Consider the following 16,101-nt stretch of genomic DNA (forward strand, 5'->3'; position numbering starts at 1 on the left):
TATGGAACAGGAGTCCTTGACTTCCCAGAGACAAGAATTCAGAGTTAACCTAAAGCCATCATTTATATGGTTTAATCAACCCTCCCTCTTCATGGAAAAACTCAGTTGCATTTGACTCCACCATCTTAAATAAGCTTTTTGCACTATTGTTTTTCATTGTGTGATTATAAAAAGATAAACCGTAGGTTTGAGAGAAGGCTCAATCAGTAATACACTTGCTACCAAAACATGAGGGTGTGAGTTCAACCCCCTAAAGTCCAGTATAGTGGATCCACTTGTAATTCCAGCACTGGGGAGGCATAGATGCCTGGAGCTCACTGCACAGGAAGTTTAGCCCAATTGATGACCTCTAGTTTCAATGAAAGACTCTCTCAGAAACAAAAATAAGGGGAAGAGCAATAAAGAAGATACCCACTGTCAACCAAAGGACTTCATACACACACACACACACACACACACACACACACACACACACACACATATACACCTTGTGTTTCTTTGTAAATGGCTACTGAGACAGGGATTATAGGTAAACTATGTCAGAGGATACATTCTGAAAATATCTCCAGCCTGGGCTGGAGTGATGAGAAGGGCTTTCCAAGTTCCCTGTGACTCTCAGGACTCTTTCTGTGCCGAGGAGCTCATAAGCATCACCTTGTAGAACTGAGCCTGCAAGGTGGCTCTCAGCACAGACTTTCATTTCCCTCCTGTGGTTTGCGTCCTTCGTCCCTTCCTGATTCCCATTATAAATGAGCAGACCTGCTGGTGGGCTCCCCACCCCTAGCAGCCAGCTGGGTCCTTGCAAGCCTGATAGAGCCCTTTCCCTGACCCGTTGCCCCCAGATCTCACAAGCATATTACTCCAGCGTGGCAACCATTTCCTACACAGAAGCAGCATTTATATAAAAAGTCTTTGCTCAGCTTTCATGCAATCTAGGTTGCAGACCTATTTCGTAACATTAATTCTCTCCCTCAGCCACGGCCACATCAATTCGGCACTTTACAAACTATTTCAGGGATCCGATTTATCAGGGCTGACAGTGCTGCAAGCTGAAATAAACAGCGCTGCCTCAGCCTAGCACACTCCGTGGCTCCTATTTATCATTATTTAATTCAAGGGCCTAAAATTCTCTGACATTATTAATAGTAAGATGAATCACTGGAAAACTACAGAATCTGTGATCAACGAGGCTGAAATAATCCATTTTGGTGAAAGGTCTATGTGGAATTGCAGTGTCTGATGGCAGGGCTGGCTGTCATTAGTGGATGCTCATGCATGGGTGGTAGATGACGCGAGCCTGAGGCCTCTGCAGACAAGGACTTTATTGCCAATGCTGCTGCAGTTAGACCAATGGAGCCATGGGAGGGATATGTGGAGACAGGAGAGCATCAGCCACCAGACCAGACCGTTCGCCTGCATCTGTCACTCCATTTTAAACGTATTTTTGCACTTTGTTAACTTCACGTTTGAACTTGGGTACGAACTGGCTCTGGAAATCTATTGGTTAATATGAACCTGACTACTTAGCTTCTCCGAGAACCATACTACCAAATGCTCAAATACACTACTGTATCTGATTTCTCTTGAAAGCCTCATGAGTCATCTTTTTACTGTTGTTGTTGTTTATTTAGAGGAAAAGACACTTAGAGGAAAATATAATGTTATTTTGTTTTCTGTTTTCTGTTTTTTGGTTTTGTTTGTTTGTTTGTTTGTTTGTTTGTTTGTTTTTGACACAGTAAGAAGAAATTTTCTCCTCTCTTACCCTCAGGTTCAGAGGAAACAGAATACTACACAGGGGATTATCTCTGGTAGAGGCTAATGGTCTTTAACAAAGCCAAAGAGCAGACATATAACAACAGAACAAGCCCTCAATTGGCATGTTTCTTTTTTAAACCTAGCAGGATAATCTTCATGAAAGCAAAACCTTGTGGAGTGATTTTTAAAAGTTATAATTTTCTAGTTGACCCAAACTATATCAAGTAGGGTTAAAATTAAGTCTTCCCAAACTTAAATATTTGATGGGAAAGAAAGCGCTTGACTTTTCCCAGAAAATCTTCCAGAAAGGTGATTTCTTATAATTAGCTTTAACTAAATCTCCAAATGTGAGCCCATGTCCTCAAGTTTTATTTTCTGCGGAGGAAAAAATACTACCTGGTCAGTATACCATATTATATAATGGATACCCCTCTTTCATTTTTCCTTTAGCAAACCCAACATATGCAGGGGGTTGCTAAAGAATGAGAGCAGGCTAAATATTTGCTGTCATTCCGTGGGTTCCTTAGGGACAATCTGCACCAGATCCAGCTCTGTGTTGTTTGAAGTGTACATTTAGTGTTTCTTTGAATATGTCATTTGGTAAAGAATAAATCTTCAGTGTTCCAGACTAAATGATCTCAGCATTCTCTACTGTGTGCCCATGTTTTGTTTATTATCATATTAAATTTATTGTAATTAATAACTATTATATATATTTACATATTATCTATGTAGATTAATGTGATGTTTTGATTCATGTAAACAATATAGAACAATTAAATCAAACTAAAGGATATGCCTGTTGTTTCACCAACTTCCTTGTGTGCATTGTAATGAGAGCATCAAAAATCTATTCTTTTAGTAATCTGAAGCACACTATTATCACTGTGTTCAGTATGCCCTGGATGGTCAGTGAAACTCATTTCTCCAGTCTCAGTGAATTGTACGTTCTCAGCATCACCTCCCTGTCTCCAGTGTTCTTGCCCCACTGCCTTCATCTTCTTTCTACTCTACTGGGATGAGATGGAGTTTTTCAGCTCTATCTGTAAGTCAGTGATACCGTGTACATTTCTCTCTGTGCCAGGAGGAAGAGCTGTTGCAAAGTTATATCATGGTTGTCTTGTTTTCTTCAGTGTTCCTCTTGAGAACCACAGAGCCAAACTAAAAGAAAGAGCTTTGAATTTTTCAAAGTAAAATCTCCTTGCTTGATGATAACATCATTCTTCCTCTAAAACCCACCTAATTTTATATTTTCACTAGGAGCTTTATTTGGCATCTATAAATGCCTTGTTGGAAAGATTGATAGAATTAATTAGTCCACACATTTACGTGCATGCTCTGACAAGTAGTGCCTTTACTAACCTCATTTAGGGAATAAGGAAGACTCTGAGTAGAGGATGAACAGGATCTGAAGTTACATGGTAAATTAGTGAAAGTCATCACTCTACCCCAATGGAGTATCTTAGTTTGGGCTTTTATTGCTATGAAGAGACACCACAACTATGGAAACTCTTAAAAGGAAAACATTTCATTGGGGTGGCTCACAGTTTAGAGGTTCTGTCCATTATCATCATTGTGGGGAGCATTGTAGTATGCAGGCAGACATGGTGCTGGGGCTGAGAGTGTTCCATCTTGCAGGCAACAGGAAGTCAACTGACTGTCACAATGAGGGAAGCTTGAGCAAAAGAGACCTCAAAGCCTGCCCTCACTGTGACAAGCTTACTCCAACAAGGCCACACCTAATAGTACCACTTCCTTTGGGGGCCATTTTCTTTCAAACCCCCACACATTGAGATTCAAGACCTAAAAACTAAAAACTCAGCATTTTTATAGAATCTAAGAGACATGAGGTCACAGAGTAATCTGTTTCCTCCAAAACTGGAGGGGAAAACTGGTGGATATAGACAATTACAGCCTGTCAGAGCACCAATCCATTCAGAGCAGAACCATGGGTCAAATATGTCAGAGAAACTAACATCCTCAATCCAGGCACTTGAAAACAACTGTGATTAATATGCTAAATGGTTCCACAGGGCAAAGTGCATACCCTGCAAGAATAACCAAACAGTGTAAGCAGAAAGATAGAAATGTTTAGAAAGAATGAAAAGGAAATGCTAACCCTTTAAAACTTCATCTGTGCAATGATGTTTGGATGGATTCATCAAAAGAGTGGGCTACACTGATAACCTGTAGATATCTTTCCTTGCAGCTGTCCAACAGCTGGGCTTTCTTACTGAGCTGTGTCTGGACTATATATTCCCACTCTCTTTAGGGGAACTGAGTTAACATGGGCCACTACATTCAAATTCACTTAGGAAAGGCTGAGTTAACATAGACACTGTCTGTATGACTATCCTAGCTTGCTTCCTATTCCTGTGACAAACACCATGACAAAATAATTGAATCATAATAATAATTGAAAAGGAAAATGACTATTTTTACTGTACAGCTTACAGTCAATTGCTATAAGAAGTTAGAGCAGAAACCAAGGCAGAGAACAAGGAGTAAGACTCAGAATCCATGAAAGAATGCTCCTTACTGGCTTGCTTCCTCTGGATCTCTCAGCTTGCTTCCTTGTACTACCCAGGACCATCTGTCCACTGTTCACGGTGGCCTCAACCCTCCCACACCAGTTATTAATTAAGAAAATGTCCCACAGATTTAAGATTAGCTTGATGAAGCCGTTTACTCAAAAGAAGTTTCTTTTCCCAAATGGCTTTAACTTATATTGTTGACATAATCCTAACCAGCATAATCACCAAATAGGCTGATGTGTTAGAGAAGAAACTCCTGAAGTATGACAATCGCTATGGTTTTAGCTATTATTTTTTTATTATTATTATGTGTTTTAATTTTATACATCAGCCATGGGTTCCCCTGTCCTCCCCCCTCCCGCTCCTACCCCCACCTTCCCTCCAGCCCCTCCCCCCATCCCCATGTCCTCCAGGACCAAGACACCCCTGGGGACCCATTTAAACCTAGTGGATTCAGTACAGGCAGGTCCAGTCCCCTCCTTCCAGGCTGAGCATGTGTCCCTGTGTAAGCCCAAGGTTCCAAACAGCCAGCTCATGCACCAAGGACAGGTCCCAGACCCACAACCTGGGAGCCTCCCAAACAGATCAAGCTATTCAATTGATATATCCTCTGTAGACTGCTGGCAGTGGTCGAGGGAGGGCCTGATCTGACCTAGTCTGGTGATCAGATGACTAAACACCCTAGCAGTTGTCTTAGAACTCTCATCCAATAACTGATGGAAGTGGATGCAGAGATCCTCAGCCAGGCCCCAGGTGGAGCTCCAGGAGGAGGGACTGCAAGAGCGTGAATTGTTGAATCCAAGATTGCAAAAAGCACAGGGACAAATAGCCAATCGGATGGAAGCACATGAATTATGAACCAACGGCTGTGGAGCCACCAGCTGGATCAGGCACTCTGGATAAGTGAGACAACTGAATGGTTTTAGCTATTATTTAATATCAAATAGTATTATTTTTCTACTTCTCTATCTTGTTACTTAAATCAACTCACACATCAATATTAGAAATGACCCACTTGATCCAGCAAAACAAAAGGTCTTATAATAACTATAAGAAATTTGAGCAGATGTGGTGGTTCACACTTGAAGTCTGAGAAACTAAGATCACAATGAGTTTGAGGCCAGCTTGGGCTACACAGTGAGTTCTGCTACAGTTTGGTTTACAGAGTGAGATGCTGTCTTAACAGAAACAAAACTAATTATTATCCTAAGAGCTTCACAGAATTACTTTTTTAAGTATCAAATATAAATTTAAAAACTAAGAACTTTAGTTGTAGGTAGGGGAGTATAACTCAATAAGAGAGTACTTGATGGACATGAAAGTCAGGAGAATAGGTTGGAGGATAAAGAGTATGGAAGGGCAGTTAGTTATATAGAGAATAGTGACTGTGGAGGAGGAGCATTTGTGTAGATGATAGTGACTATGGAGGAGCATTTGTGTAGATGATAGTGACTATGGAGGAGCATTTGTGTAGATGATAGTGACTATGGAGGAGCATTTGTGTAGATGACAGTGACTATGGAGGAGCATTTGTGTAGATATAGTGACTATGGAGGAGGAACAGTTGTGTAGAGGATAGTAACTATGGAGGAGTAGCATTTATGTAGAGGATAGTGACTATGGAGGAGGAACATTTGTATAAATGATAGTAACTTTGGAAAAGGAATATTTGTGTAGAGGAGATTGACTACGGAGGACAGTGACCATGGAGGAGCAGTTGTACAAGCACTGGTAACCATGGGACCCAGAAGAACTAGCCTCTGTTGCCACGGAAAAGCAGAAATTTACAGTGACATCATGTACAAGAAGGTCACTGTTATATTTAAAATGTGATTTCTTTAGTGAAGACACAGGGGTTATTTCTAGATATGAAATGACAAAGTTTATGGGTCCTCCATCATTTTCCCATTGTTCTTTGCTTATTTACTACTGTGTCTATCAAGATTTTGCTTTTCCCCATCAAATCTTGAACCAATGCTAAACTTTTTCTCCAAGAAAAAGGGGAAAATACCTAGTAGTGAACTGAATGCTTTTGCATGTGTCCTAAGTGACAACCTATTGATTTGTGTACTAATGTAAGAACCAAATTCCTAGTTATTCCTACAGAGTTAGGGTTGAATCTTAACTGATAATAGGAATTATTGAAGACCATCTTAAAATTCAGCATTAGGATAATATGTTTATTATTTTTTACAGTTAAAATGTTTCAGTTAGCTTAATCCACATGTAATTTTTCTAATAGAGGCCATATGACTATCTCTTTAAAGCTGTCATTTATTCCACGAAAAGAGGAAATAACTATTAATTCTCAATTATCTCATTAGTGATCTCAAGTAGTTGAAGAGCTCACAAACTTTTAAATTAATACGAGATTTCATATGCACATATGACACATATATGCTATATATAATATTATATATGTGTTTCAAGATTATATGTAGGCATATTTTTACCTTTTAATATATAATATTAGACATTAATTTCCAAATAAATATTTATTAGATAAACTTCTTAAATATAATTTTTAGTTTTAAAATTCTATATGTTATAAGGTCTCTAAGCTAAATTTCTAGCACTATACAATAAAAATGAACAAAATAACATTCCTACACATTATTTTATTTTAAATTTTTTACTTTCACTGTTTCATACATGTATGTACTGAATTTCTGTCATTTTCATCCCCCCATACCCTCTCTTATCCAATATCTATTCCAATGAAGTCCTTCATGTTCCCCACAAGTCCCTCCTACTTTGATGCCTTTTTTTCACTTTGAATTTAATTAGGGTCATTTGCAAGAGTTTAAGTGGGGAGTTCTCTACCGAAACATGAACAAATTGCTGGTGGCCACACCAATGAAGAAAATGGCCCACCCCCAGCACCTACTAATTGTCCATAGTGCCTCAGTTAGTGGTGGGGTGTCATAAAGCTCCTCCCTCACTCATGATGAAATGGTGTCAGGCCCAATCTGTGCAGGTAATGAAGCTGAACAGCTGTGTCAGACCTTGAAGGCACTGTTTCTAGTGCTGCTTTCTAACTCTGGTTCTTCCATTCTTTCTGCTCTTTCTTCTTTGATGTTCCCTGAGCCTCATGGGGGTGACTAGATCTCTAGTTCAGGTCTTAACACTCTATAGTTACTTACTCTCCACATTTTGAGCAGTTGTGAGTTTCTGGACTAACTGCTACCCACTGACAAATAACTTCTCTGGTGACAGCTATGCACAGCATAAATCTATGGGTGTAAACCTGAATATTTTTGAAGGAAGTTTGATGCCATTGCATATTTATTGATAAAGTAAAAATATTCAAAAATTAAAATAATAATTTATCTTTTCTGTATATTTTAATTTTATTCTTGCCATGTATATGTATCTATATATGCTCCCAGTTTTCTGTTCTGTTTTATAGATAACTCTTAGCCCCTCAGAGCCCAGATATCCAAACATCTACATGCTGGTCTGCTGCAGACTGTCACCAGTCTTTGGTTCTTTCATTTTTCATTAGCGCCATCCCCAAGAGAGGTCCTGGAGAAAGACAGAAGGTATAGCTCAAATCAACCAATTTGTTTCTCATTAACTCCTCTGATAAAAAGTCTGATAGAAAGGGAAGTTGTAACTATTAATGTCGGTGAGCTTTGAATAGGGTCTGTTGATCTCACTCATTTATGCTCTGCATGCTCCAGGTTGATGGAGGAAAACTATAGTTAGCTTTATTAATCTTCTACAATTTATGCTTGCCTATTTCACACTCAGTGGTAAGTAAACAATGCTCAGTTAAAATCATCTTCACATAATTTTTAAAAGTTTTGCTACCAGGAAGAATAATAAAAACACTTGTAAAGATTTTTAAGTAATTATTACAGACTTCCATGATGACAAGCAAATGCCTTAGCCACAGTTCATCACTGGAGGAAGGACATAGAAACAGACCAGCACAGTCTCTTTTCAAAAATTCCACAATCGAGGAAATTTGAAATCCAAAAGACTTCATCTTACCACATTTGGCAGAAATACTAGATTGAAAGGACTGATGTAAAATCCATCCTAGCCCTATATGACACACAAGTCTTTTATTTACTTCTTCAGTCATGTGACTACACACACTTTTCTTAGCACAAATTTCTATGTGCCCTTGATGCTGGTGACTCCAGGTATGATATTCTCTAGGTCCTGTGGATGGTGAACCACTATATGAATATTGAATTTTTGTTCCTAGAGGTGACACAGTCGGTTAGGTTCTCAAAAACTGTTGGGGAATATTATTTTAAGATGTGTTACTTTTGTTTATGTTGCATTTATCTTACTCTGTGAAGTTGTGTTACTGTGCCTATCCAAAACACCTGATGGTCTAAGAACTGGACGGCCAATAGCAAAGCAGGAGAAAGGATAGGTGGGGCTGGCAGGTAGAGAGAATATATAGAGCAAGAAATCTAGGAGGAAAGAAGAACGAAACATAGAGAAAGAGAGGAGGACTTCAAGGTCCAGCCATCCAGCCACCCAGCTACACAGACAGATATGGAGTAAGAAGGAAAGAAAAGGTATATAGGAATAAAGAAAGATAAAAGCCCCAAAGCCAAAGATAGACAGGATAATTTAAAGTTAAGAAAAGCTGGCTAGAAATAAGCCATGCTAAAGGCTGGGCATTTATAATTAAGAATATGCTTCCTTGTGTGATTTATTTGGGAACTGGGGGGCAAGCCCACCAAAAAAGCAAAAACAACCAACAACAAAAGCCTCTGCGCACAGATTAATATTAGTCAGTTGACCAACACATAACCTTATTTGATGCATGTTTCTGTGCAGACGTGATGGTAAGTATTTGGGGGTCCTTTGACCTGAATGCAGCAGTTAGGAGTGCTCTCACAGCTGAGCGAAGCTTATCTAGCTAGCCCAGGGGTTCCCTTTATAGGGCATGTCACAGACTTGTGCTTAGGCACAGAACTTCAGCCCTGTGCCTAAAGCAGCAAACTCACCAAGAAAATAACAAAAATTCAAAACCTGGGTCTATAACAACATATAGGCCATTGCTCATAATGATAGAGAAGACCACTTAGTTTCGATTTAATCTTTTTTCTTACTGTTCTGTACACATCCACGAAAGAATTTTCAAGGCACCATGAGCACAGATGTTGTATTTACAAATGCATTTATCAAATAGGCAAATCATCGGTAAATAAAAAGGATTTATGTGTTACCCTTGGTGTGACCTCAAATATTTGCAGCATGGCCTCACATAGACACAGAAACAGCTCTGGCTTTCTAAAATCTGATAATTTAGAATTTTAATGTAGACTTGGATCTAAAAATGTTAAGTAGGGGATTGTAAGACCTTTCTTTATCTGGATGATGTTTGATGAATAATGTGAATGCTGTACCTTTTGCAATTTGGGTGACCACTCTGCCGCTTGCCCAAGTTAAGATGAATATTCATACCTCATCTCAATAAAAGTTTATAGAATAGTGTAACTTGGATAAAATACATGTAACTCACCAAGGCTCAGAAATAATGCAAGTGACAGAGAAATCTTGTAAGGGCTCCAGAGCCATGAAGTGTCATCGTTTCTCAGTTGCTGAAGAGCATTGATTTCTCTCTTTAGACTTATTTTCACCATTTGAAAAAGTGGTAAATCACCCTATGTATCTTCTAATATCCTTAGGACATATGAAATCTTTTAATACTTAAAGGTACTAACTGAGCATTTACATCTCGGACTCTGAAGTCTCACAAAGCATAACAACAGATCCCATTAGAGCATCCTTTGTTCTGCATATAAACAAAGTGACAAATTAAGTATTGTCAATCAGAAAACATAATGTCTCTGCTTTAGTAGTATTAGCTATGAAACTCATGGTTAGTATTAATAGTGGCATCACTTCCCTAGTCCTGATTCCAGGAAGTTTGATACTGTTTATAGAACTCTTTATGTCTTCACACACAATAGAGGCTTGGAAGCTGAGGTCTTTCATGAGTCAGTATTAATTAATGTTCCTATAGCTACAGCTGTTATTTGGTATTCCAGATAAGCTTGGGGGAGAAATATAGTTAATGGGCAATTCATTTTCAAATTATACTATTTTTCCCCATCAATTTGCTTGACAGCTGTATTCTGCTATTGTCAAGAATCTACCCCATGAGGTGACAATCTGCAACGCCCCTAAGAGAGAAGACGTAAAGTGCAAGCTAATTGTAACACAGTCATCCTCAATGAAGGGAGGAATTGAAAAACAGAACACTGCTCTGTGCCTGTTGAGGATACACTGTTACAGGAGATGCTCAGGCTCTTCAGAAATCAGTTCTGTTAATTTTTTCATTAACATTTGCCTGAGACTTACTCCTAGCCCCACGAAGGCTGCTTGACAAAGTATCAATGACTATGACAGTCAGAGAATGAGGGACTTTCAGAAAGACTTGGCATAGTGTATCAAGTGTCAGTGTAAGAACAGTCCCTCAGACCAAGAAAATAAAGAGACATTGTCTTTGTGGATCTTAAAACCAATTACAAGATTGAGAAAAAGCTGGTCTCTTTTGTATTACCACTCTTCCCTGAAAGCTTTAAAGAATTTTAATAATACAGTGTCTCTTCTGAGAAAACCAATGTTGTTAGATTGTGTAAACATATGTTCACATGTGTATAGATTTCAATTTGGTAATTTTCTTATTTTTTTAATTTATTCTTTGCGGATTGAGTACATGCATATAGCATATCTTGATCACATTCATCCCCCAAGTCTTCCCTCCAACTCCTCACAGATTAACCCCCAGTCCTCCCACCAAAGTTGATGTCCTCCCCTTTTTAGAAAAAATATAACCCACTGATTTCAATTAGCACTGCCTGTATTTGCATGGGTGTAGGATTATCACCTACCATGTACCATACCCCTAAAAATACCTGTGTGTGCTTTTTCTAGCCACCATCAACTATGAATAACTCCAGAGCTAGGAGTTGGGGGTTCCTGTGCCGCTACCCACCCATGCTGGCATGCTGATTGGCTTGACTTTGTACAAGTCTTGAGTTCATGAGTTCAGTAGTCCTGTCACATCTGGAAGACACTGTTTTTCATTCGTCATCCCTAACCTCTGGTGCTTACAAACTTTCCACACTCCAATCCGGAAATTTCCCTGAGACTTCTAGAAATAGTCTGTGATACAGATATCCAATTTACGACTGAGCACTTAACAAACACTTACTCTCTACAATTTGATCATTTGTGACTATCTATTAACAAATGTCCACTGAACAAAAAGCCTTTACTGTTAACAACTGGAAGTTGTACTAATCTACTGGCATAGACATATATGTTTAGAAGTGAGTTTGATACTAAGTCCATTTAGCAAAATAAAGCTAGCAAATTCACTATCTAGGTCTTGCAAGTTGACCCGCCATGTGTTCTTAGCCAGATTAACAATAAATTGGCAAGTTTCTATTGCTGTTCTTTAGCTCAGCACAGTCTTCTCCATGTCATTTGCTTCAACCTCAGTGCTTGGCTTTAGTCACACATTCTGGATTAGGAACCCCAAGGTTCTGAATGTTCCAGCTTCCTGGGACATCCTGTGCACGTTCCAGCTTCCCATTCATAAACCCTGAGGTACTGCATATTCGTAGATGTAAAGACTGTATTTTCAAGTAAAAAATGATTTTGTAATGATTCTGAAGAAAAAGAAAATAAAATTAATTAGTTCAACTCTGGAACCCTACAGAAACAGAAATTTTTACGTTTTAAAATTAAAAGTATGGGACTGGGGTGATTGATGAGTAGCCATTTTTCTCAAGCTCTGGGTTCAATCCCTAGCAACATACAAATATGTTTTCTAGTTCATAAAAAAAAAAACCAATTTCAAGGAGCTAGTATTTTGTCTAAATAAAAGAAAGTTTTAGTCCTGACATGATCTATTTTACTAAATAATAAAACGAATTATTTAAAATTGAAACAAGTCACTGTAAAATTGTTAATTGCTTTGATGAAACTGAAACTCAGGAGTAGCAAGTCTGAAATTAGTGGTATGATTTAACTGCCTAAATTTTGCCCTTAGCAATGTTTGCATTTTATTAAAAAATAATGTATTCACTACCACCCAGCTAGTCACATTATTATTGTAACAGAATGTCATACAAGCATTGAAGTCCAAGCTTTTAAAAACTGTTGTGGATATCTTTGTTTCTATTTTCTTGTATTGTAATAGTTCTTTTCTCCTTTATTTGTATTAACATGATATTAAATACAGGAAGCTAAATAAAAGAAAATGTTCAATGTATGACCATTTCTACTCATTAGTGTTATTTCATATAATGATTTTTTTCTTTCTTATTTTAAACATATTTTTATTATTTTTTAATTGCTTGTATATATGTTTTTGTGCATGGCAAGTTTGTACAGGTAGGTACATGCAGAGGCAAGAAGATTGCAACAGACCCCTGGACCTGGAGGTACAGGGACTTGTGAGCTGAACACTGAGGCCGAGTCATCTCACTAGCTCCATAAGGGATGTTTTATTTTATTTCTCTTTTAGACAAAGTAGATTTTGTTCATTCAATGCATTCTGATTACGGTTTCTCTTTCCCCAACTCCCCCCAGGTTCTCCCCCACTTCCCACACTCCCAAATCCACTCCCATTCTTTCTCTCTCTCTCTCTCATTAGAATTCAAACTCAATGTAATAATAATAATAATAATAATAATAATAATAATAATAATAATTAGATGAAATAAAAACAAATAAACCATAAGAGAACAAAACAAAGAAAAAGCTGAAGAAACACATAGAGCCTCAGAGACACATACATTCTCACAGAGAAATCCCATAAAAATACAAAACTAGAAACCATAATACATATGCAAAGAACCTGTAATGTTTAGGGAAAACAGAGCCCTGACAAAGCATTATAAGACAAAGAGTCTCCCAAAATACCATTGAGTTTATTTTGCTTGGCTATCTACTGCTAGGCATGGGGATTGCACTTAAGAGTGGTCTGATGCCTGGTGCAAGAGCTGGCTTTCTGGAGTTCATTACCTATGGTGGGACACCTTGCTTAACCTTGATGCAGGGGGAGAGGGGCTAAGTGCTGCCTCACTTGCTTAATCTTGATGGGGGGGGGGGGCTAGGTGCTGCCTCAACTGAATGTACCAGGCTTTGCTGACTCCCCATAGGAACACTCATTCTTTTGGAGAAGTGGATGGGAGGTGAGTTGGAGGTGCGGAGATTGAACTTGCAAGCAGTTATGAATTAGAGACAGCTTCTGGGCTAGGGATGTGGGCTTGTGTCCACTTCTTTCAGCATTGGAACACCATCTGATGCAGATTCATTCAGGCCCTGTACTTGCTGCCTTGGTCTCTGTGCATTCATATGTGCATCAGTCCTGCTGTGTCTAGTAGGCCTTTTTCCTTGGGGTCCACTGTCTCCTCTGGCTCTTACAGTCTTTCATGGTTCTCTGAGAAGAGGGGGTATAGTGAGATTTGATGAAGAAATCCCAGTGGGGACTGAGTATTCCAGGATCTCTCAATCTATACACATTGTCATCTCTGTATTTGTTCCCATCTACTACAGGAGGAAGCTTCTCTGCTAGTTGGTGAGCAAGACACTGATCAATAAGAAGAGCGGAATATTGTTAGGCGTCATTTTATTGCTATGTTCCTTTGGCAAAACAGTATTTGGTTTCCCCTAAGTCCCTGACCTAGCTAGACTCAGGTTCTTGCCCACCCAAGCAGTGGCAGGTATGGATTCCATGTCTCAGAGTGGGCCTTAAAACAAGTCAGATATCCTTCCACATGCAGCCTTCCAGTTTGACCAGTACCATTTGTTGAAGATGCTCTTTTTTTCCAGGGTGTATTTCTGGCATCTTTATAAAAAAAACCAGGTGTCCATAGATTTGTGGGCTTTTGTCTATGTCTTCAATTCAATTCCATTGATCAATATGTCTATTTTTGTGCCAAGGGCATGTTGTTTTTATTAGTGTAGTTCTGCAACACAATTTGAGGTAAGAGATGGTGATATCTCCAGCAATCCTTTTATTATTCAAGATTTTTTAGCTATCCTGGGGTTTTTGTGTTTCCATATGAAGCTGAAATTTATCCTTTCAAGATCCTTAATGGTTTTTTAATAATTCTTTTTTTTTTTCATTTTATGTACCAACCACAGTTTCCCCCCTCCTTCCTCCCACTCTCCCCCCAACCTCCCCCATCCTACTTCTCAGCCACTCCTCAGAGAGGGTAAGGCCTCCCCTGGGGAGTCAACAAAGCATGGAATATCAAGTTGAGGCAGGAACAAGTCCCTAACCCCTGCATCAAGGCCAAGTAAGTCATCACACCATAGGGAATGGACTCCAAAAAGCCAGCTCATCCACCAGGGACAGATCGTGGTCTCACTACCAGGAGCCCCACAAACTGAACAAGCTACACAACTGTCTCCAGCATGCAGAGGGCCCAGTTCGGTCCCATGAAGGCTCCCCAGTTGTCAGTCCAAAGTCTGTGAGTTCCCATTAGCTTGGTCAGCTGTCTCTGTGGGTCTCCCTATTATGATCTTGACCCCCTTTGATTATATAATCCCTCCTCCCTCTCTTTGACTAGACTCCAGGAGTTCTGCCCAGTGCTTGGCTGTGGATCTCTGCATCTATCTCCATCAGTTACTGGATGAAGGTTCTATGATGACAGTTAGGGTAGTCACAATTTGATTACAGGAGGCCAGTTCAGACACCCTCTCCACTATTGCTAGTAGTCTAAACTGGGGTCATCCTTCTGGATTCCAGGGAATTTCCCTAGCACCAGGTTTTGCCCTAACCCCATAATGGTTCCCTCTATCAAGATACCTCTTTCAGTGTTCTCCCTCTCTGTCCCTCCCCCAACTCGACCACCACATTCCCTCATGTTCTCATATCCCATCCCTTCCTTTCCTCCCTTCCCCCACCCTCAGTTATCCAGGAGATTTTATTTCCCTTCCCTAGGTGGTCCATGCATGTCCCTCAAATCATCCTGAGTGAGGTCACCCAGACCCAGAAAGAGAAACATGGTATGCACTCACTTATAAGTGGATATTAGATGTAAAGCAAAGGATAACCATATTACAATCCACAGCCCCAGAGAAGCTAGGTTACAAGAAAGATCCTTAGTGTAAAGGTGTGTTTCTTAGATGCAGCAGAAGAGCAGATACTGTTTCTGTATCCAATCTGTTAATCTGTCTTTTTATTTGGAGCACTGAGACCTTTGGTGTTGAGAGTTATCAATGAGCAGTGTCTACTGATTACCATTTTTTGTTGTTGTTGTGATGTGTTTTTCCCTCTTTGATTTGCTGGTTGAGATTTATTATTGTTTGTGTTTTCTTAACCTCCTCAGATTGAATTTTCCTTCTCTCACCTTCTGTAGGGCTGGATTTGTAGACAGATATTGCTTAAATTTGTTTTTATTGTGGAATGTCTTTCTTTTTTTTCTGATGTAGTTGGTAGTTTTTCTGAGTGTAGTAGTCTAGGCTGGCATCTGTAGTCTCTCAGAGTTTTTAGATCATCTATTCAGGTCCTTTTGGTTTTTAGGGTCTCCACTGAAAAGTCAGGCATTATGCTAATAGAGACACCTTTATATGTTACTTGGTCTTTTTCCCTTGAAGCCATTAATGTTCTTTCTTTGTTCTGTATGTTTGGTGTTTTGTTTATTATATACCAAGGAGATTTCCTTTTCTGGTCCATTATTTTGATGTTCTGTAAGCTTCTTGTAACTTCATAGGGACCACCTTCTTTACATCAGGAAGATATTCATCTTCTGAATTTGTTGAAAATATGTTCTGTTCCTTTGACCTGGGATATATCTCCTTCCTCTATTATTATTAT

The sequence above is a fragment of the Onychomys torridus genome, chromosome 5 (genome assembly GCF_903995425.1).
Source record: "Onychomys torridus chromosome 5, mOncTor1.1, whole genome shotgun sequence".
Taxonomy (NCBI): Eukaryota; Metazoa; Chordata; class Mammalia; order Rodentia; family Cricetidae; genus Onychomys; species Onychomys torridus.